The following is a 22385-nucleotide window of genomic DNA, read 5'->3' on the forward strand; positions in this document are numbered from 1 at the left end:
GGTCTCAGGGCCGTGTGCCTCGGGTGTCCCTCCGGCTCCCGAAAGCACAGGGACGAGGTGAGGGGCTTAGACCATGCCTGGGCAATGTTGTTTCTTACACCTGGGTGTGTGGCATTTTGTTGAGCTGGCTACCCCCACTTGGGATAGGTGTTCCACAGCAAGCACCTATTGTTCATCGGAAGCCGTTTTTGCCCCAGGGGTCTCCGGGCTGTGTTCGTTGGGGTTGAACTCCTGCTAGCAAAACCGCCGGGTTGAGGGAAGGGTTCAGACTGTGCCTGGGCCCTGTGGTCTCTTCCAGGTCAGTGTATGGCATTTCCTTCCCCTTGCCCCAGGCACCTGGGAGCATGTCTGCACGTGGAGAAAGACTTTCCCGTGGGAAGCCGGTTTTTGTCAAACGGGTCCCACTGCTCTGCTCCTCTCTTTTCACTCCTGCTCTCAGAAGCCCAGGGAGGATGGGAGGGCTTCGAACATGGCTGGGCACTGTGGTTTCTTCCAGAGAAGTGGAGGGCATTTGCTTTCCCTTGCCACGACCACTTGGGATAGGGTCTGCAACTCAGGAAAACTCTTTCCGTGGGAAGCCGGCTTTTTGCAAAGGGGTCTCAGGGCCGAGTGCCTCGGCTGTCCCTCCGGCTCCCCAAAGCACAGGGACAAGGTGAGGGGCTTAGACCATGCCTGGGCAATGTTGTTTCTTACACTTGGGTGTGTGGCATTTCGTTGAGCTGGCTACCCCCACTTGGGATAGGTGTTCCACAGCAAGCACCTATTGTTCGTCAGAAGCCGTTTTTGCCCCAGGGGTCTCCGGGCTGTGTTCGTTGGGGTTGAACTCCTGCTAGCAAAACCGCCGGGTTGAGGGAAGGGTTCAGACTGTAACTGGGCCCTGTGGTCCCTTCCAGGTCAGTGTATGGCATTTCCTTCCCCTTGCCACAGGCACCTGGGAGCATGTCTGCACGTGGGGAAAGACTTTCCCGTGGGAAGCCGGGTTTTGTCAAACGGGGCCCAGTGCTCTGCTCCTCTCTTTTCACTCCTGCTGCCAGAAGCCCAGGGAGGATGGGAAGGCTTAGAACATGGCTGGGCATTGTGGTTTCTTCCAGAGAAGTGGAGGGCATTTGCTTTACCTTGCCACAACCACTTGGAATAGGGTCTGCACCTCAGGAAAACTGTTTCCGTGGGAAGCCGGCTTTTTGCAAACGGGTCTCAGGGCCGTGTGCCTTGGCTGTCCCTCCGGCTCCCCAAAGCACAGGGACGAGGTGAGGGGTTTAGACCAAGCCTGTGCAATGTTGTTTCTTACACCTGGGTGTGTGGCATTTTGTTGAGCTGGCTACCCCCACTTGGGATTGGTTTTCCACAGCAAGCACCTATTGTTCGTCCGAAGCCGTTTTTGCCTCAGGGGTCTCCGGGCTGTGTTCGTTGGGGTTGAACTCCTGCTAGCAAAACCGCCGGGTTGAGAGAAGGGTTCAGACTGTGCCTGGGCCCTGTGGTCTCTTCCAGGTCAGTGTATGGCATTTCCTTCTCCTTGCCACAGGCACCTGGGAGCATGTCTGCACGTGGAGAAAGACTTTCCCGTGGGAAGCCGGTTTTTGTCAAACGGGGCCCAGTGCTCTGCTCCTCTCTTTTCACTCCTGCTGCCAGAAGCCCAGGGAGGATGGGAGGGCTTAGAACATGGCTGGGCTCTGTGGTTTCTTCCAGAGAAGTGGAGGGCATTTGCTTTACCTTGCCACAACCACTTGGGATAGGGTCTCCACCTCAGGAAAAGTGTTTCCGTGGGAAGCCGGCTTTTTGCAAAGGGGTCTCAGGGCCGTGTGCCTCGGTTGTCCCTCCGGCTCCCCAAAGCACAGGGACGAGGTGAGGGGCTTAGACCAAGCCTGTGCAATGTTGTTTCTTACACCTGAGTGTGTGGCATTTTGTTGAGCTTTCTTCCCCCACTTGGGATAGGTGTTCCACAGCAAGCTCCTATTGTACGTCGGAAGCCGTTTTTGCCCCAGGGGTCTCCGGGCTGTGTTCGTTGCGGTTGAACTCCTGCTAGCAAAACCGCCGGGTTGAGGGAAGGGTTCAGACTGTGCTTGGGCCCTGTGGTCTCTTCCAGGTCAGTGTATGGCATTTCCTTCCCCTTGCCACAGGCACCTGGGAGCATGTCTGCACGTGGAGAAAGACTTTCCCGTGGGAAGCCGGTTTTTGTCAAACGGGTCCCAGTGCTCTGCTCCACTCTTTTCACTCCTGCTGCCAGAAGCCCAGGGAGGATGGGAGGGCTTAGAACATGGCTGGGCACTGTGGTTTCTTCCAGAGAAGTGGAGGGCATTTGCTTTACCTTGCCACAACCACTTCGGATAGGGTCTGCACCTCAGGAAAACTGTCTCCGTGGGAAGCTGGCTTTTTGCAAAGGGGTCTCAGGGCCGTGTGCCTCGGGTGTCCCTCCGGCTCCCCAAAGCACAGGGACGAGGTGTGGGGCTTAGACCATGCCTGGGCAATGTTGTTTCTTACACCTGGGTGTGTGGCATTTTGTTGAGCTGGCTACCCCCACTTGGGATAGGTGTTCCACAGCAAGCACCTATTGTTCGTCCGAAGCCGTTTTTGCCTCAGGGGTCTCCGGGCTGTGTTCGTTGGGGTTGAACTCCTGCTAGCAAAACCGCCGGGTTGAGGGAAGGGTTCAGACTGTGCCTGGGCCCTGTGGTCTCTTCCAGGTCAGTGTATGGCATTTCCTTCCCCTTGCCACAGGCACCTGGGAGCATGTCTGCCCGTGGAGAAAGACTTTCCCGTGGGAAGCCGGTTTTTGTCAAACGGGTCCCAGTGCTCTGCTCCTCTCTTTTCACTCCTGCTGCCAGAAGCCCAGGGAGGATGGGAGGGCTTAGAACATGGCTGGGCACTGTGGTTTCTTCCAGAGAAGTGGAGGGCATTTGCTTTACCTTGCCACAACCACTTGGGATAGGGTCTGCACCTCAGGAAAACTGTTTCCGTGGGAAGCCGGCTTTTTGCAAAAGGGTCTCAGGGCCGTAGGCCTCGGGTGTCCCTCCGGCTCCCCAAAGCACAGGGACGAGGTGAGGGGCTTAGACCATGCCTGGGCAATGTTGTTTCTTACACCCGTGTCTGTGGCATTTTGTTGAGCTGGCTACCCCCACTTGGGATAGGTGTTCCACAGCAAGCACCTATTGTTCGTCCGAAGCCGTTTTTGCCTCAGGCGTCTCCGGGCTGTGTTCGTTGGGGTTGAACTCCTGCTAGCAAAACCGCCGGGTTGAGGGAAGTGTTCAGACTGTGCCTGGGCCCTGTGGTCTCTTCCAGGTCAGTGTATGGCATTTCCTTCTCCTTGCCACAGGCACCTGGGAGCATGTCTGCACGTGGAGAAAGACTTTCCCGTGGGACGCCGGTTTTTGTCAAACAGGGCCCAGTGCTCTGCTCCTCTCTTTTCACTCCTGCTGCCAGAAGCCCAGGGCGGATGGGAGGGCTTAGAACATGGCTGGGCACTGTGGTTTCTTCCAGAGAAGTGGAGGGCATTTGCTTTACCTTGCCACAACCACTTGGGATAGGGTCTGCACCTCAGGAAAACTGTTTCTGTGGGAAGCCGGCTTTTTGCAAAGGGGTCTCAGGGTGGTGGGCCTCGGCCGTCCCTCCGGCTCCCCAAAGCACAGGGACAAGGTGAGGGGCTTAGACCATGCCTGGGCAATGTTGTTTCTTACACCCGTGTGTGTGGCATTTTGTTAAGCTGGCTTCACCCACATGGGATAGGTGTTCCACAGCAAGTACCTATTGATCGTTGGAAGACGTTTTTGCCCCAGGTGTCTCCGGGCTGTGTTCGTTGGGGTTGAACTCCTGCTAGCAAAACCGCCGGGTTGAGGGAAGGGTTCAGACTGTGCCTGGGCCCTGTGGTCTCTTCCAGGTCAGTGTATGGCATTTCCTTCCCCTTGCCCCCGGCACCTGGGAGCATGTCTGCACGTGGAGAAAGACTTTCCCGTGGGAAGCCGGGTTTTGTCAAGCGGGTCCCAGTGCTCTGCTCCTCTCTTTTCACTCCTGCTGTCAGAAGCCCAGGGAGGATGGGAGGGCTTAGAACATGACTGGGCACTGTGGTTTCTTCCTGAGAAGTGGAGGGCATTTGCTTTACCTTGCCACAAACACTTGGGATAGGGTCTGCACCTCAGGAAAACTGTCTCCGTGGGAAGCCGGCTTTTTGCAAAGGGGTCTCAGGGCCGTGGGCCTCGGCTGTCCTTCCGGCTCCCCAAAGCACAGGGACGAGGTGAGGGGCTTAGACCAAGCCTGTGCAATGTTGTTTCTTACACCTGGGTGTGTGGCATTTTGTTGAGCTGGCTTCCCCCACTTGGGATAGGTGTTCCACAGCAAGCACCTATTGATCGTCGGAAGCCTTTTTTGCCCCAGGGGTCTCCGGGCTGTGTTCGTTGGGTTGAACTCCTGCTAGCAAAACCGCCGGGTTGAGGGAAGGGTTCAGACTGTGCTTGGGCCCTGTGGTCTCTTCCAGGTCAGTGTATGGCATTTGCTTCCCCTTGCCCCAGGCACCTTGGAGCATGTCTGCACGTGGAGAAAGACTTTTCCGTGGGAAGCCGGTTTTTGTCAAACGGGGCCCAGTGCTCTGCTCCTCTCTTTTCACTCCTGCTGCCAGAAGCCCAGGGAGGATGGGAGGGCTTAGAACATGGCTGGGCACTGTGGTTTCTTCCAGAGAAGTGGAGGGCATTTGCTTTACCTTGCCACAACCACTTGGGATAGGGTCTGCACCTCAGGAAAACTGTCTCCGTGGGAAGCTGGCTTTTTGCAAAGGGGTCTCAGGGCCGTGTGCCTCGGCTGTCCCTCCGGCTCCCCAAAGCACAGGGACGAGGTGAGGGGCTTAGACCATGCCTGGGCAATGTTGTTTCTTACACCTGGGTGTGTGGCATTTTGTTGAGCTGGCTTCCCCCACTTGGGATAGGTGTTCCACAGCAAGCACCTATTGATCATCGGAAGCCGTTTTTGCCTCAGGGGTCTCCGGGCTGTGTTCGTTGGGGTTGAACTCCTGCTAGCAAAACCGCCGGGTTGAGGGAAGGGTTCAGACTGTGCTTGGGCCCTGTGGTCTCTTCCAGGTCAGTGTATGGCATTTCCTTCCCCTTGCCCCAGGCACCTGGGAGCATGTCTGCACGCGGCGAAAGACTTTCCCGTGGGAAGCCGGTTTTTGTCAAACGGGTCCCAGTGCTCTGCTCCTCTCTTTTCACTCCTGCTGCCAGAAGCCCAGGGAGGATGGGAGGGCTTAGAACATGGCTGGGCTTTGTGGTTTCTTCCAGAGAAGTGGAGGGCATTTGCTTTACCTTGCCACGACCACTTGGGATAGGGTCTGCACCTTAGGAAAAGTGTTTCCGTGGGAAGCCGGCTTTTTGCAAAGGGGTCTCAGGGCCGTGGGCCTCGGCTGTCCCTCCGGCTCCCCAAAGCACAGGGACGAGTTGAGGGGCTTAGACCAAGCCTGTGCAATGTTGTTTCTTACACCTGGGTGTGTGGCATTTTGTTGAGCTGGCTTCCCCCACTTGGGATAGGTGTTCCACAGCAAGCACCTATTGATCATCGGAAGCCTTTTTTGCCCCAGGGGTCTCCGGGCTGTGTTCGTTGGGGTTGAACTCCTGCTAGCAAAACCGCCGGGTTGAGGGAAGGGTTCAGACTGTGCCTGGGCCCTGTGGTCTCTTCCAGGTCAGTGTATGGCATTTCCTTCCCCTTGCCCCAGGCACCTGGGAGCATGTCTGCACGTGGAAAAAGACTTTCCCGTGGGAAGCCGGGTTTTGTCAAACGAGTCCCAGTGCTCTGCTCCTCTCTTTTCACTCCTGCTGCCAGAAGCCCAGGGAGGATGGGAGGGCTTAGAACATGGCTGGGCACTGTTTCTTCCAGAGAAGTGGAGGTCATTTGCTTTACCTTGCCACAACCACTTGGGATAGGGTCTGTACCTCAGGAAAACTGTCTCCGTGGGAAGCCGGCTTTTTGCAAAGGGGTCTCAGGGCCGTGTGCCTCGGGTGTCCCTCCAGCTCCCCAAAGCACAGGGACGAGGTGAGGGGCTTAGACCATGCCTGGGCAATGTTGTTTCTTACACCTGGGTGTGTGGCATTTTGTTGAGCTGGCTACCCCCACTTGGGATAGGTGTTCCACAGCAAGCACCTATTGTTCCTCGGAAGCCGTTTTTGCCTCAGGGGTCTCCGGGCTGTGTTCGTTGGGGTTGAACTCCTGCTAGCAAAACCGCCAGGTTGAGGGAAGTGTTCAGACTGTGTCTGGGCCCTGTGGTCTCTTCCAGGTCAGTGTATGGCATTTCCTTCCCCTTTCCCCAGGCACCTGGGAGCATGTCTGCACGTGGAGAAAGACTTTCCCGTGGGAAGCCGGTTTTTGTCAAACGGGTCCCAGTGCTCTGCTCCTCTCTTTTCACTCCTGCTGCCAGAAGTCCAGGGAGGATGGGAGGGCTTAGAACATGGCTGGGCATTGTGGTTTCTTCCAGAGAAGTGGAGGGCATTTGCTTTACCTTGCCACAACCACTTGGGATAGGGTCTGCACCTCAGGAAAACTCTTTCCTTGGGAAGCCGGCTTTTTGCAAAGGGGTCTCAGGGCCGTGTGCCTCGGCTGTCCCTCCGGCTCCCCAAAGCACAGGGACGAGGTGAGGGGCTTAGACCAAGCCTGTGCAATGTTGTTTCTTACACCTGGGTGTGTGGCATTTTGTTGAGCTGGCTTCCCCCACTTGGGATAGGTGTTCCACAGCAAGCACCTATTGATCGTCGGAAGCCGTTTTTGCCTCAGGGGTCTCCGGGCTGTGTTCGTTGGGGTTGAACTCCTGCTAGCAAAACCGCCGGGTTGAGGGAAGGGTTCAGACTGTGCCTGGGCCCTGTGGTCTCTTCCAGGTCAGTGTATGGCATTTCCTTCCCCTTGCCCCAGGCACCTGGGAGCATGTCTGCACGTGGAAAAAGACTTTCCCGTGGGAAGCCGGTTTTTGTCAAACGGGTCCCAGTGCTCTGCTCCTCTCTTTTCACTCCTGCTGCCAGAAGCCCAGGGAGGATGGGAGGGCTTAGAACATGGCTGGGCACTGTTTCTTCGAGAGAAGTGGAGGGCATTTGCTTTACCTTGCCACAACCACTTGGGATAGGGTCTGCACCTCAGGAAAACTGTCTCCGTGGGAAGCCGGCTTTTTGCAAAGGGGTCTCAGGGTCGTGGGCCTCGGCTGTCCCTACGGCTCCCCAAAGCACAGGGACGAGGTGAGGGGCTTAGACCATGCCTGGGCAATGTTGTTTCTTACACCTGGGTGTGTGGCATTTTGTTGAGCTGGCTACCCCCACTTGGGATAGGTGTTCCACAGCAAGAACCTATTGTTCGTCAGAAGCCGTTTTTGCCCCAGGGGTCTCCGGGCTGTGTTCGTTGGGGTTGAACTCCTGCTAGCAAAACCGCCGGGTTGAGGGAAGGGTTCAGACTGTGCCTGGGCCCTGTGGTCTCTTCCAGGTCAGTGTATGGCATTTCCTTCCCCTTGCCACAGGCACCTGGGAGCATGTCTGCACGTGGAGAAAGACTTTCTCGTGGGAAGCCGGTTTTTGTCAAACGGGTCCCAGTGCTCTGCTCCTCTCTTTTCACTCCTGCTGCCAGAAGCCCAGGGAGGATGGGAGGGCTTAGAACATGGCTGGGCACTGTGGTTTCTTCCAGAGAAGTGGAGGGCATTTGCTTTACCTTGCCACAACCACTTGGGATAGGGTCTGCACCTCAGGAAAACTGTTTCCGTGGGAAGCCGGTTTTTTGCAAAGGGGTCTCAGGGCCGTGGGCCTCGGGTGTCCCTCCGGCTCCCCAAAGCACAGGACGAGGTGAGGGGCTTAGACCATGCCTGGGCAATGTTGTTTCTTACACCTGGGTGTGTGGCATTTTGTTGAGCTGGCTACCCCCACTTGGGATTGGTTTTCCACAGCAAGCGCCTATTGTTCGTCGGAAGCCGTTTTTGCCTCAGGGGTCTCCGGGCTGTGTTCGTTGGGGTTGAACTCCTGCTAGCAAAACCGCCGGGTTGAGGGAAGGGTTCAGACTGTGCCAGTGCCCTGTGGTCTCTTCCAGGTCAGTGTATGGCATTTCCTTCCCCTTGCCCCAGGAACCTGGGAGCATGTCTGCACGTGGAGAAAGACTTTCCCGTGGGAAGCCGGGTTTTGTCAAACGGGTCCCAGTGCTCTGCTCCTCTCTTTTCACTCCTGCTGCCAGAAGCCCAGGGAGGATGGGAGGGCTTAGAACATCGCTGGGCATTGTGGTTTCTTCCAGAGAAGTGGAGGGCATTTGCTTTACCTTGCCACAACCACTTGGGATAGGGTCTGCACCTCAGGAAAACTGTTTCCGTGGGAAGCCGGCTTTTTGCAAAGGGGTCTCAGGGCCGTGTGCCTCGGCTGTCCCTCCGGCTCCCCAAAGCAGAGGGACGAGGTGAGGGGCTTAGACCAAGCCTGTGCAATGTTGTTTCTTACACCTGGGTGTGTGGCATTTTGTTGAGCTGGCTTCCCCCACTTGGGATAGGTGTTCCACAGCAAGCACCTATTGACCATCGGAAGCCTTTTTTGCCCCAGGGGTCTCCGGGCTGTGTTCGTTGGGGTTGAACTCCTGCTAGCAAAACCGCCGGGTTGAGGGAAGGGTTCAGACTGTACCTGGGCCCTGTGGTCTCTTCCAGGTCAGTGTATGGCATTTCCTTCCCCTTGCCACAGGCACCTGGGAGCATGTCTGCACGTGGAGAAAGACTTTCCCGTGGGAAGCAGGGTTTTGTCAAACGGGTCCCAGTGCTCTGCTCCTCTCTTTTCACTCCTGCTGCCAGAAGCCTAGGGAGGATGGGAGGGCTTAGAACATGGCTGGGCATTGTGGTTTCTTCCAGAGAAGTGGAGGGCATTTGCTTTACCTTGCCACAACCACTTGGGATAGGGTCTGCACCTCAGGAAAACTGTTTCCGTGGGAAGCCGGCTTTTTGCAAAGGGGTCTCAGGGCCGTGTGCCTCGGCTGTCCCTCCGGCTCCCCAAAGCACAGGGACGAGGTGAGGGGCTTAGACCAAGCCTGTGCAATGTTGTTTCTTACACCTGGGTGTGTCGTATTTTGTTGAGCTGGCTACCCCCACTTGGGATAGGTCTTCCACAGCAAGCACCTATTGTTCGTCGGAAGCCGTTTTTGCCCCAGGGGTCTCTGGGCTGTGTTCGTTGGGGTTGAACTCCTGCTAGCAAAACCGCCGGGTTGAGGGAAGGGTTCAGACTGTGCCTGGGCCCTGTGGTCTCTTCCAGGTCAGTGTATGGCATTTCCTTCCCCTTGCCACAGGCACCTGGGAGCATGTCTGCACGCGGCGAAAGACTTTCCCGTGGGAAGCCGGGTTTTGTCAAACGGGTCCCAGTGCTCTGCTCCTCTCTTTTCACCCCTGCTGCCAGAAGCCCAGGGAGGATGGGAGGGCTTCGAACATGGCTGGGCACTGGGGTTTCTTCCAGAGAAGTGGAGGGCATTTGCTTTACCTTGCCACGACCACTTGGGATAGGGTCTGCAACTCAGGAAAACTCTTTCCGTGGGAAGCCGGCTTTTTGCAAAGGGGTCTCAGGGCCGAGTGCCTCGGCTGTCCCTCCGGCTCCCCAAAGCACAGGGACAAGGTGAGGGGCTTAGACCATGCCTGGGCAATGTTGTTTCTTACACTTGGGTGTGTGGCATTTCGTTGAGCTGGCTACCCCCACTTGGGATAGGTGTTCCACAGCAAGCACCTATTGTTCGTCAGAAGCCGTTTTTGCCCCAGGGGTCTCCGGGCTGTGTTCGTTGGGGTTGAACTCCTGCTAGCAAAACCGCCGGGTTGAGGGAAGGGTTCAGACTGTAACTGGGCCCTGTGGTCCCTTCCAGGTCAGTGTATGGCATTTCCTTCCCCTTGCCACAGGCACCTGGGAGCATGTCTGCACGTGGGGAAAGACTTTCCCGTGGGAAGCCGGGTTTTGTCAAACGGGGCCCAGTGCTCTGCTCCTCTCTTTTCACTCCTGCTGCCAGAAGCCCAGGGAGGATGGGAAGGCTTAGAACATGGCTGGGCATTGTGGTTTCTTCCAGAGAAGTGGAGGGCATTTGCTTTACCTTGCCACAACCACTTGGAATAGGGTCTGCACCTCAGGAAAACTGTTTCCGTGGGAAGCTGGCTTTTTGCAAAGGGGTCTCAGGGCCGTGTGCCTTGGCTGTCCCTCCGGCTCCCCAAAGCACAGGGACGAGGTGAGGGGTTTAGACCAAGCCTGTGCAATGTTGTTTCTTACACCTGGGTGTGTGGCATTTTGTTGAGCTGGCTACCCCCACTTGGGATTGGTTTTCCACAGCAAGCACCTATTGTTCGTCCGAAGCCGTTTTTGCCTCAGGGGTCTCCGGGCTGTGTTCGTTGGGGTTGAACTCCTGCTAGCAAAACCGCCGGGTTGAGAGAAGGGTTCAGACTCTGCCTGGGCCCTGTGGTCTCTTCCAGGTCAGTGTATGGCATTTCCTTCTCCTTGCCACAGGCACCTGGGAGCATGTCTGCACGTGGAGAAAGACTTTCCCGTGGGAAGCCGGTTTTTGTCAAACGGGGCCCAGTGCTCTGCTCCTCTCTTTTCACTCCTGCTGCCAGAAGCCCAGGGAGGATGGGAGGGCTTAGAACATGGCTGGGCTCTGTGGTTTCTTCCAGAGAAGTGGAGGGCATTTGCTTTACCTTGCCACAACCACTTGGGATAGGGTCTCCACCTCAGGAAAAGTGTTTCCGTGGGAAGCCGGCTTTTTGCAAAGGGGTCTCAGGGCCGTGTGCCTCGGTTGTCCCTCCGGCTCCCCAAAGCACAGGGACGAGGTGAGGGGCTTAGACCAAGCCTGTGCAATGTTGTTTCTTACACCTGAGTGTGTGGCATTTTGTTGAGCTTTCTTCCCCCACTTGGGATAGGTGTTCCACAGCAAGCTCCTATTGTACGTCGGAAGCCGTTTTTGCCCCAGGGGTCTCCGGGCTGTGTTCGTTGCGGTTGAACTCCTGCTAGCAAAACCGCCGGGTTGAGGGAAGGGTTCAGACTGTGCTTGGGCCCTGTGGTCTCTTCCAGGTCAGTGTATGGCATTTCCTTCCCCTTGCCACAGGCACCTGGGAGCATGTCTGCACGTGGAGAAAGACTTTCCCGTGGGAAGCCGGTTTTTGTCAAACGGGTCCCAGTGCTCTGCTCCACTCTTTTCACTCCTGCTGCCAGAAGGCCAGGGAGGATGGGAGGGCTTAGAACATGGCTGGGCACTGTGGTTTCTTCCAGAGAAGTGGAGGGCATTTGCTTTACCTTGCCACAACCACTTCGGATAGGGTCTGCACCTCAGGAAAACTGTCTCCGTGGGAAGCTGGCTTTTTGCAAAGGGGTCTCAGGGCCGTGTGCCTCGGGTGTCCCTCCGGCTCCCAAAAGCACAGGGACGAGGTGTGGGGCTTAGACCATGCCTGGGCAATGTTGTTTCTTACACCTGGGTGTGTGGCATTTTGTTGAGCTGGCTACCCCCACTTGGGATAGGTGTTCCACAGCAAGCACCTATTGTTCGTCCGAAGCCGTTTTTGCCTCAGGGGTCTCCGGGCTGTGTTCGTTGGGGTTGAACTCCTGCTAGCAAAACCGCCGGGTTGAGGGAAGGGTTCAGACTGTGCCTGGGCCCTGTGGTCTCTTCCAGGTCAGTGTATGGCATTTCCTTCCCCTTGCCCCAGGCACCTGGGAGCATGTCTGCACGCGGCGAAAGACTTTCCCGTGGGAAGCCGGGTTTTGTCAAACGGGTCCCAGTGCTCTGCTCCTCTCTTTTCACTCCTGCTGCCAGAAGCCCAGGGAGGATGGGAGGGCTTAGAACATGGCTGGGCACTGTGGTTTCTTCCAGAGAAGTGGAGGGCATTTGCTTTACCTTGCCACAACCACTTGGGATAGGGTCTCTACCTCAGGAAAACTGTCTCCGTGGGAAGCCGGCTTTTTGCAAAGGGGTCTCAGGGCCGTGTGCCTCGGGTGTCCCTCTGGCTCCCCAAAGCACAGGGACGAGGTGAGGGGCTTAGACCATGCCTGGGCAATGTTGTTTCTTACACCTGGGTGTGTGGCATTTTGTTGAGCTGCCTACCCCCACTTGGGATAGGTGTTCCACAGCAAGCACCTATTGTTCGTCCGAGGCGTTTTTGCCTCAGGGGTCTCCCGGCTGTGTTCGTTGGGTTGAACTCCTGCTAGCAAAACCGCCGGGTTGAGAGAAGTGTTCAGACTGTGCCTGGGCCCTGTGGTCTCTTCCAGGTCAGTGTATGGCATTTCCTTCTCCTTGCCACAGGCACCTGGGAGCATGTCTGCACGTGGAGAAAGACTTTCCCGTGGGAAGCCGGTTTTTGTCAAACGGGGCCCAGTGTTCTGCTCCTCTCTTTTCACTCCTGCTGCCAGAAGCCCAGGGAGGATGGGAGGGCTTAGAACATGGCTGGGCACTGTGGTTTCTTCCAGAGAAGTGGAGGGCATTTGCTTTACCTTGCCACGACCACTTGGGATAGGGTCTCCACCTCAGGAAAAGTGTTTCCGTGGGAAGCCGGCTTTTTGCAAAGGGGTCTCAGGGCCGTGTGCCTCGGCTGTCCCTCCGGCTCCCCAAAGCACAGGGACGAGGTGAGGGGCTTAGACCAAGCCTGTGCAATGTTGTTTCTTACACCTGAGTGTGTGGCATTTTGTTGAGCTTTCTTCCCCCACTTGGGATAGGTGTTCCACAGCAAGCTCCTGTTGTACGTCGAAAGCCGTTTTTGCCCCAGGGGTCTCCGGGTTGTGTTCGTTGCGGTTGAACTCCTGCTAGCAAAACCGCCGGGTTGAGGGAAGGGTTCAGACTGTGCTTGGGCCCTGTGGTCTCTTCCAGGTCAGTGTATGGCATTTCCTTCCCCTTGCCACAGGCACCTGGGAGCATGTCTGCACGTGGAGAAAGACTTTCCCGTGGGAAGCCGGTTTTTGTCAAACGGGTCCCAGTGCTCTGCTCCTCTCTTTTCACTCCTGCTGCCAGAAGCCCAGGGAGGATGGGAGGGCTTAGAACATGGCTGGGCACTGTGGTTTCTTCCAGAGAAGTGGAGGGCATTTGCTTTACCTTGCCACAACCACTTGGGATAGGGTCTGCAGCTCAGGAAAACTGTTTCCGTGGGAAGCCGGCTTTTTGCAAAGGGGTCTCAGGGCCGTGGGCCTCAGGTGTCCCTCCGGCTCCCCAAAGCACAGGGACGAGGTGAGGGGCTTAGACCATGCCTGGGCAATGTTGTTTCTTACACCTGGGTGTGTGGTATTTTGTTGAGCTGGCTACCCCCACTTGGGATAGGTGTTCCACAGCAAGCACCTATTGTTCGTCCGAAGCCGTTTTTGCCTCAGGGGTCTCCGGGCTGTGTTCGCTGGGGTTGAACTCCTGCTAGCAAAACCGCCGGGTTGAGAGAAGGGTTCAGACTGTGCCTGGGCCCTGTGGTCTCTTCCAGGTCAGTGTATGGCATTTCCTTCTCCTTGCCACAGGCACCTGGGAGCATGTCTGCACGTGGAGAAAGACTTTCCCGTGGGACGCCGGTTTTTGTCAAACAGGGCCCAGTGCTCTGCTCCTCTCTTTTCACTCCTGCTGCCAGAAGCCCAGGGCGGATGGGAGTGCTTAGAACATGGCTGGGCACTGTGGTTTCTTCCAGAGAAGTGGAGGGCATTTGCTTTACCTTGCCACAACCACTTGGGATAGGGTCTGCACCTCAGGAAAACTGTTTCTGTGGGAAGCCGGCTTTTTGCAAAGGGGTCTCAGGGTGGTGGGCCTCGGCCGTCCCTCCGGCTCCCCAAAGCACAGGGACAAGGTGAGGGGCTTAGACCATGCCTGGGCAATGTTGTTTCTTACACCCGTGTGTGTGGCATTTTGTTAAGCTGGCTTCACCCACATGGGATAGGTTTTCCACAGCAAGTACCTATTGATCGTTGGAAGACGTTTTTGCCCCAGGTGTCTCCGGGCTGTGTTCGTTGGGGTTGAACTCCTGCTAGCAAAACCGCCGGGTTGAGGGAAGGGTCCAGACTGTGCCTGGGCCCTGTGGTCTCTTCCAGGTCAGTGTATGGCATTTCCTTCCCCTTGCCCCAGGCACCTGGGAGCATGTCTGCACGCGGCGAAAGACTTTCCCGTGGGAAGCCGGTTTTTGTCAAACGGGTCCCAGTGCTCTGCTCCTCTCTTTTCACTCCTGCTGCCAGAAGCCCAGGGAGGATGGGAGGGCTTAGAACATGGCTGGGCTTTGTGGTTTCTTCCAGAGAAGTGGAGGGCATTTGCTTTACCTTGCCACGACCACTTGGGATAGGGTCTGCACCTCAGGAAAAGTGTTTCCGTGGGAAGCCGGCTTTTTGCAAAGGGGTCTCAGGGCCGTGGGCCTCTGCTGTCCCTCCGGCTCCCCAAAGCACAGGGACGAGTTGAGGGGCTTAGACCAAGCCTGTGCAATGTTGTTTCTTACACCTGGGTGTGTGGCATTTTGTTGAGCTGGCTTCCCCCACTTGGGATAGGTGTTCCACAGCAAGCACCTATTGATCATCGGAAGCCTTTTTTGCCCCAGGGGTCTCCGGGCTGTGTTCGTTGGGGTTGAACTCCTGCTAGCAAAACCGCCGGGTTGAGGGAAGGGTTCAGACTGTGCCTGGGCCCTGTGGTCTCTTCCAGGTCAGTGTATGGCATTTCCTTCCCCTTGCCCCAGGCACCTGGGAGCATGTCTGCACGTGGAAAAAGACTTTCCCGTGGGAAGCCGGTTTTTGTCAAACGAGTCCCAGTGCTCTGCTCCTCTCTTTTCACTCCTGCTGCCAGAAGCCCAGGGAGGATGGGAGGGCTTAGAACATGGCTGGGCACTGTTTCTTCCAGAGAAGTGGAGGTCATTTGCTTTACCTTGCCACAACCACTTGGGATAGGGTCTGCACCTCAGGAAAACTGTCTCCGTGGGAAGCCGGCTTTTTGCAAAGGGGTCTCAGGGCCGTGTGCCTCGGGTGTCCCTCCAGCTCCCCAAAGCACAGGGACGAGGTGAGGGGCTTAGACCATGCCTGGGCAATGTTGTTTCTTACACCTGGGTGTGTGGCATTTTGTTGAGCTGGCTACCCCCACTTGGGATAGGTGTTCCACAGCAAGCACCTATTGTTCCTCGGAAGCCGTTTTTGCCTCAGGGGTCTCCGGGCTGTGTTCGTTGGGGTTGAACTCCTGCTAGCAAAACCGCCGGGTTGAGGGAAGGGTTCAGACTGTGTCTGGGCCCTGTGGTCTCTTCCAGGTCAGTGTATGGCATTTCCTTCCCCTTTCCCCAGGCACCTGGGAGCATGTCTGCACGTGGAGAAAGACTTTCCCGTGGGAAGCCGGTTTTTGTCAAACGGGTCCCAGTGCTCTGCTCCTCTCTTTTCACTCCTGCTGCCAGAAGTCCAGGGAGGATGGGAGGGCTTAGAACATGGCTGGGCATTGTGGTTTCTTCCAGAGAAGTGGAGGGCATTTGCTTTACCTTGCCACAACCACTTGGGATAGGGTCTGCACCTCAGGAAAACTCTTTCCTTGGGAAGCCGGCTTTTTGCAAAGGGGTCTTAGGGCCGTGTGCCTCGGCTGTCCCTCAGGCTCCCCAAAGCACAGGGACGAGGTGAGGGGCTTAGACCAAGCCTGTGCAATGTTGTTTCTTACACCTGGGTGTGTGGCATTTTGTTGAGCTGGCTTCCCCCACTTGGGATAGGTGTTCCACAGCAAGCACCTATTGATCGTCGGAAGCCGTTTTTGCCTCAGGGGTCTCCGGGCTGTGTTCGTTGGGGTTGAACTCCTGCTAGCAAAACCGCCGGGTTGAGGGAAGGGTTCAGACTGTGCCTGGGCCCTGTGGTCTCTTCCAGGTCAGTGTATGGCATTTCCTTCCCCTTGCCCCAGGCACCTGGGAGCATGTCTGCACGTGGAAAAAGACTTTCCCGTGGGAAGCCGGTTTTTCTCAAACGGGGCCCAGTGCTCTGCTCCTCTCTTTTCACTCCTGCTGCCAGAAGCCCAGGGAGGATGGGAGGGCTTAGAACATGGCTGGGCACTGTGGTTTCTTCCAGAGAAGTGGAGGGCATTGGCTTTACCTTGCCACAACCACTTGGGATAGGGTCTGCACCTCAGGAAAACTGTTTCCGTGGGAAGCCGGCTTTTTGCAAAGGGGTCTCAGGGCCGTGCGCCTCGGCTGTCCCTCCGGCTCCCCAAAGCACAGGGACGAGGTGAGGGGCTTAGACCAAGCCTGTGCAATGTTGTTTCTTACACCTGGGTGTGTGGTATTTTGTTGAGCTGGCTTCCCCCACTTGGGATAGGTGTTCCACAGCAAGCACCCATTGATCATCGGAAGCCTTTTTTGCCCCAGGGGTCTCCGGGCTGTGTTCGTTGGGGTTGAACTCCTGCTAGCAAAACCGCCGGGTTGAGGGAAGGGTTCAGACTGTGCCTGGGCCCTGTGGTCTCTTCCAGGTCAGTGTATGGCATTTCCTTCCCCTTGCCCCAGGCACCTGGGAGCATGTCTGCACGTGGAGAAAGACTTTCCCGTGGGAAGCCGGGTTTTGTCAAACGGGTCCCAGTGCTCTGCTCCTCTCTTTTCACTCCTGCTGCCAGAAGCCCAGGGAGGATGGGAGGGCTTAGAACATGGCTGGGCACTGTGGTTTCTTCCAGAGAAGTGGAGGGCATTTGCTTTACCTTGACACAACCACTTGGGATAGGGTCTGCACCTCAGGAAAAATGTTTCCGTGGGAAGCCGGCTTTTTGCAAAGGGGTCTCAGGGCCGTGGGCCTCGGCTGTCCCTCCGGCTCCCCAAAGCACAGGGACGAGGTGAGGGGCTTAGACCAAGCCTGTGCAATGTTTTCTTATACCTCGGTGTGTGGCATTTTGTTGAGCTTTCTTCGCCCACTTGGGATAGGTGTTCCACAGCAAGCTCCTATTGTACGTCGGAAGCCGTTTTTGCCCCAGGGGTCTCCGGGCTGTGTTCGTTGGGGTTGAACTCCTGCTAGCAAAACCGCCGGGTTGAGGGAAGGGTTCAGACTGTGCTTGGGCCCTGTGGTCTCTTCCAGGTCAGTGTATGGCATTTGCTTCCCCTTGCCACAGGCACCTGGGAGCATGTCTGCACGTGGAGAAAGACTTTCCCGTGGGAAGCCGGTTTTTGTCAAACGGGGCCCCGTGCTCTGCTCCTCTCTTTTCACTCCTGCTGCCAGAAGCCCAAGGAGGATGGGAGGGCTTAGAACATGGCTGGGCACTGTGGTTTCTTCCAGAGAAGTGGAGGGCATTTGCTTTACCTTGCCACAACCACTTGGGATAGGGTCTGCACCTCAGGAAAACTGTCTCCGTGGGAAGCTGGATTTTTGCAAAGGGGTCTCAGGGCCGGTGCCTCGGGTGTCCCTCCGGCTCCCCAAAGCACAGGGACGAGGTGTGGGGCTTAGACCATGCCTGGGCAATGTTGTTTCTTACACCTGGGTGTGTGGCATTTTGTTGAGCTGGCTACCCCCACTTGGGATAGGTGTTCCACAGCAAGCACCTATTGTTCGTCCGAAGCCGTTTTTGCCTCAGGGGTCTCCGGGCTGTGTTTGGTGGTGTTGAATTCCTGCTAGGAAAACCGCCGGGTTGAGGGAAGGGTTCAGACTGTGCCTGGGCCCTGTGGTCTCTTCCAGGTCAGTGTATGGCATTTCCTTCCCCTTGCCACAGGCACCTGGGAGCATGTCTGCACGTGGAGAAAGACTTTCCCGTGGGAAGCCGGTTTTTCTCAAACGGGGCCCAGTGCTCTGCTCCTCTCTTTTCACTCCTGCTGCCAGAAGCCCAGGGAGGATGGGAGGGCTTAGAACATGGCTGGGCACTGTGGTTTCTTCCAGAGAAGTGGAGGGCATTTGCTTTACCTTGGCACAACCACTTGGGATAGGGTCTGCACCTCAGGAAAACTGTTTCCGTGGGAAGCCGGCTTTTTGCAAAGGGGTCTCAGGGCCGTGGGCCTCGGGTGTCCCTCCGGCTCCCCAAAGCACAGGGACGAGGTGAGGGGCTTAGACCATGCCTGGGCAATGTTGTTTCTCACACCTGGGTGTGTGGCATTTTGTTGAGCTGGCTACCCCCACTTGGGATTGGTTTTCCACAGCAAGCGCCTATTGTTCGTCGGAAGCCGTTTTTCCCTCAGGGGTCTCCGGGCTGTGTTCGTTGGGGTTGAACTCCTGCTAGCAAAACCGCGGGTTGAGGGAAGGGTTCAGACTGTGCCTGGGCCCTGTGGTCTCTTCCAGGTCAGTGTATGGCATTTCCTTCCCCTTGCCACAGGCACCTGGGAGCATGTCTGCACGTGGAGAAAGACTTTCCCGTGGGAAGCCGGTTTTTCTCAAACGGGTCCCAGTGCTCTGCTCCTCTCTTTTCACTCCTGCTGCCAGAAGCCCAGGGAGGATGGGAGGTCTTAGAACATGGCTGGGCATTGTGGTTTCTTCCAGAGAAGTGGAGGGCATTTGCTTTACCTTGCCACAACCACTTGGGATAGGGTCTGCACCTCAGGAAAACTGTTTCCGTGGGAAGCCGGCTTTTTGCAAAGGGGTCTCAGGGCCGTGTGCCTCGGCTGTCCCTCCGGCTCCCCAAAGCAGAGGGACGAGGTGAGGGGCTTAGACCAAGCCTGTGCAATGTTGTTTCTTACACCTGGGTGTGTGGCATTTTGTTGAGCTGGCTTCCCCCACTTGGGATAGGTGTTCCACAGCAAGCACCTATTGATCATCGGAAGCCTTTTTTGCCCCAGGGGTCTCCGGGCTGTGTTCCTTGGGGTTGAACTCCTGCTAGCAAAACCGCCGGGTTGAGGGAAGGGTTCAGACTGTACCTGGGCCCTGTGGTCTCTTCCAGGTCAGTGTATGGCATTTCCTTCCCTTTGCCACAGGCACCTGGGAGCATGTCTGCACGTGGAGAAAGACTTTCCCGTGGGAAGCCGGTTTTTGTCAAACGGGTCCCAGTGCTCTGCTCCTCTCTTTTCACTCCTGCTGCCAGAAGCCCAGGGAGGATGGGAGGGCTTAGAACATGGCTGGGCATTGTGGTTTCTTCCAGAGAAGTGGAGGGCATTTGCTTTACCTTGCCACAACCACTTGGGATAGGGTCTGCACCTCAGGAAAACTGTTTCCGTGGGAAGCCGGCTTTTTGCAAAGGGGTCTCAGGGCCGTGGGCCTCGGGTGTCCCTCCGGCTCCACAAAGCACAGGGACGCGGTGAGGGGCTTAGACCATGCCTGGGCAATGTTGTTTCTTACACCTGGGTGTGTGGCATTTTGTTGAGCTGGCTACCCCCACTTGGGATTGGTTTTCCACAGCAAGCGCCTATTGTTCGTCGGAAGCCGTTTTTGTCTCAGGGGTCTCCGGGCTGTGTTCTTTGGGGTTGAACTCCTGCTAGCAAAACCGCCGGGTTGAGGGAAGGGTTCAGATTGTACCTGGGCCCTGTGGTCTCTTCCAGGTCAGTGTATGGCATTTCCTTCCCCTTGCCCCAGGCACCTGGGAGCATGTCTGCACGTGGCGAAAGACTTTCCCGTGGGAAGCCGGGTTTTGTCAAACGGGTCCCAGTGCTCTGCTCCTCTCTTTTCACTCCTGCTGCCAGAAGCCCAGGGAGGATGGGAGGGCTTAGAACATGGCTGGGCATTGTGGTTTCTTCCAGAGAAGTGGAGGGCATTTGCTTTACCTTGCCACGACCACTTGGGATAGGGTCTGCACCTCAGGAAAAGTGTTTCCGTGGGAAGCCGGCTTTTTGCAAAGGGGTCTCAGGGCCGTGTGCCTCGGCTGTCCCTCCGGCTCCCCAAAGCACAGGGACGAGGTGAGGGGCTTAGACCAAGCCTGTGCAATGTTGTTTCTTACACCTGGGTGTGTGGCATTTTGTTGAGCTGGCTTCCCCCACTTGGGATAGGTGTTCCACAGCAAGCACCTATTGATCATCGGAAGCCTTTTTTGCCCCAGGGGTCTCCGGGCTGTGTTCGTTGGGGTTGAACTCCTGCTAGCAAAACCGCCGGGTTGAGGGAAGGGTTCAGACTGTGCCTGGGCCTTGTGGTCTCTTCCAGGTCAGTGTATGGCATTTCCTTCCCCTTGCCCCAGGCACCTGGGAGCATGTCTGCACGTGGAGAAAGACTTTCCCGTGGGAAGCCGGGTTTTGTCAAACGGGTCCCAGTGCTCTGCTCCTCTCTTTTCACTCCTGCTGCCAGAAGCCCAGGGAGGATGGGAGGGCTTAGAACATGGCTGGGCATTGTGGTTTCTTCCAGAGAAGTGGAGGGCATTTGCTTTACCTTGCCACAACCACTTGGGATAGGGTCTGCACCTCAGGAAAACTCTTTCCGTGGGAAGCCGGCTTTTTGCAAAGGGGTCTCAGGGCCGTGTGCCTCGGCTGTCCCTCCGGCTCCCCAAAGCACAGGGACGAGGTGAGGGGCTTAGACCAAGCCTGTGCAATGTTGTTTCTTACACCTGGGTGTGTGGCATTTTGTTGAGCTGGCTTCCCCCACTTGGGATAGGTGTTCCACTGCAAGCACCTATTGATCGTCGGAAGCCTTTTTTGCCCCAGGGGTCTCCGGGCTGTGTTCGTTGGGGTTGAACTCCTGCTAGCAAAACCGCCGGGTTGAGGGAAGGGTTCAGACTGTGCCTGGGCCCTGTGGTCTCTTCCAGGTCAGTGTATGGCATTTCCTTCCCCTTGCACCAGGCACCTGGGAGCATGTCTGCACGTGGAGAAAGACTTCCCGTGGGAAGCCGGTTTTTGTCAAACGGGTCCCAGTGCTCTGCTCCTCTCTTTTCACTCCTGCTGCCAGAAGCCCAGGGAGGATGGGAGGGCTTAGAACATGGCTGCGCACTGTGGTTTCTTCCAGAGAAGTGGAGGGCATTTGCTTTACCTTGCCACGACCACTTGGGATAGGGTCTGCACCTCAGGAAAAGTGTTTCCGTGGGAAGCCGGCTTTTTGCAAAGGGGTCTCAGGGCCGTGTGCCTCGGCTGTCCCTCCGGCTCCCCAAAGCACAGGGACGAGGTGAGGGGCTTAGACCAAGCCTGTGCAATGTTGTTTCTTACACCTGGGTGTGTGGCATTTTGTTGAGCTGGCTACCCCCACTTGGGATAGGTGTTCCACAGCAAGCACCTATTGTTCGTCTGAAGCCGTTTTTGCCCCAGGTGTCTCCGGGCTGTGTTCCGTGGGGTTGAACTCCTGCTAGCAAAACCGCCGGGTTGAGGGAAGGGTTCAGACTGTGCCTGGGCCCTGTGGTCTCTTCCAGTTCAGTGTATGGCATTTCCTTCCCCTTGCGACAGGCACCTGGGAGCATGTCTGTATGTGGAGAAAGACTTTCCCGTGGGAAGCCGGTTTTTGTCAAACGGGTCCCAGTGCTCTGCTCCTCTCTTTTCACTCCTGCTGTCAGAAGCCCAGGGAGGATGGGAGGGCTTAGAACATGGCTGGGCACTGTGGTTTCTTCCAGAGAAGTGGAAGGCATTTGCTTTACCTTGCCACGACCACTTGGGATAGGGTCTGCACCTCAGGAAAACTCTTTCCGTGGGAAGCCGGCTTTTTGCAAAGGGGTCTCAGGGCCGTGTGCCTCGGCTTTCCCTCCGGCTCCCCAAAGCACAGGGACGAGGTGAGGGGCTTAGACCAAGCCTGTGCAATGTTGTTTCTTACACCTGGGTGTGTGGCATTTTGTTGAGCTGGCTTCCCCCACTTGGGATAGGTGTTCCACAGCAAGCACCTATTGATCATCGGAAGCCTTTTTTGCCCCAGGGGTCTCCGGGCTGTGTTCGTTGGGGTTGAACTCCTGCTAGCAAAACCGCCGGGTTGAGGGAAGGGTTCAGACTGTACCTGGGCCCTGTGGTCTCTTCCAGGTCAGTGTATGGCATTTCCTTCCCCTTGCCACAGGCACCTGGGAGCATGTCTGCACGTGGAGAAAGACTTTCCCGTGGGAAGCCGGTTTTTGTCAAACGGGTCCCAGTGCTCTGCTCCTCTCTTTTCACTCCTGCTGCCAGAAGCCCAGGGAGGATGGGAGGGCTTAGAACATGGCTGGGCACTGTGGTTTCTTCCAGAGAAGTGGAGGGCATTTGCTTTACCTTGCCACAACCACTTGGGATAGGGTCTGCACCTCAGGAAAACTGTCTCCGTGGGAAGCCGGCTTTTTGCAAAGGGGTCTCAGGGCCGTGTGCCTCTGCTGTCCCTCCGGCTCCCCAAAGCACAGGGACGAGGTGAGGGGCTTAGACCAAGCCTGTGCAATGTTGTTTCTTACACCTGGGTGTGTGGCATTTTGTTGAGCTGGCTTCCCCCACTTGGGATAGGTGTTCCACTGCAAGCACCTATTGATCGTCGGAAGCCTTTTTTGCCCCAGGGGTCTCCGGGCTGTGTTCGTTGGGGTTGAACTCCTGCTAGCAAAACCGCCGGGTTGAGGGAAGTGTTCAGACTGTGCTTGGGCCCTGTGGTCTCTTCCAGGTCAGTGTATGGCATTTCCTTCCCCTTGCACCAGGCACCTGGGAGCATGTCTGCACGTGGAGAAAGACTTTCCCGTGGGAAGCCGGTTTT

The sequence above is a fragment of the Ursus arctos genome, unplaced genomic scaffold, assembly GCF_023065955.2.
Source record: "Ursus arctos isolate Adak ecotype North America unplaced genomic scaffold, UrsArc2.0 scaffold_54, whole genome shotgun sequence".
NCBI lineage: Eukaryota > Metazoa > Chordata > Mammalia > Carnivora > Ursidae > Ursus > Ursus arctos.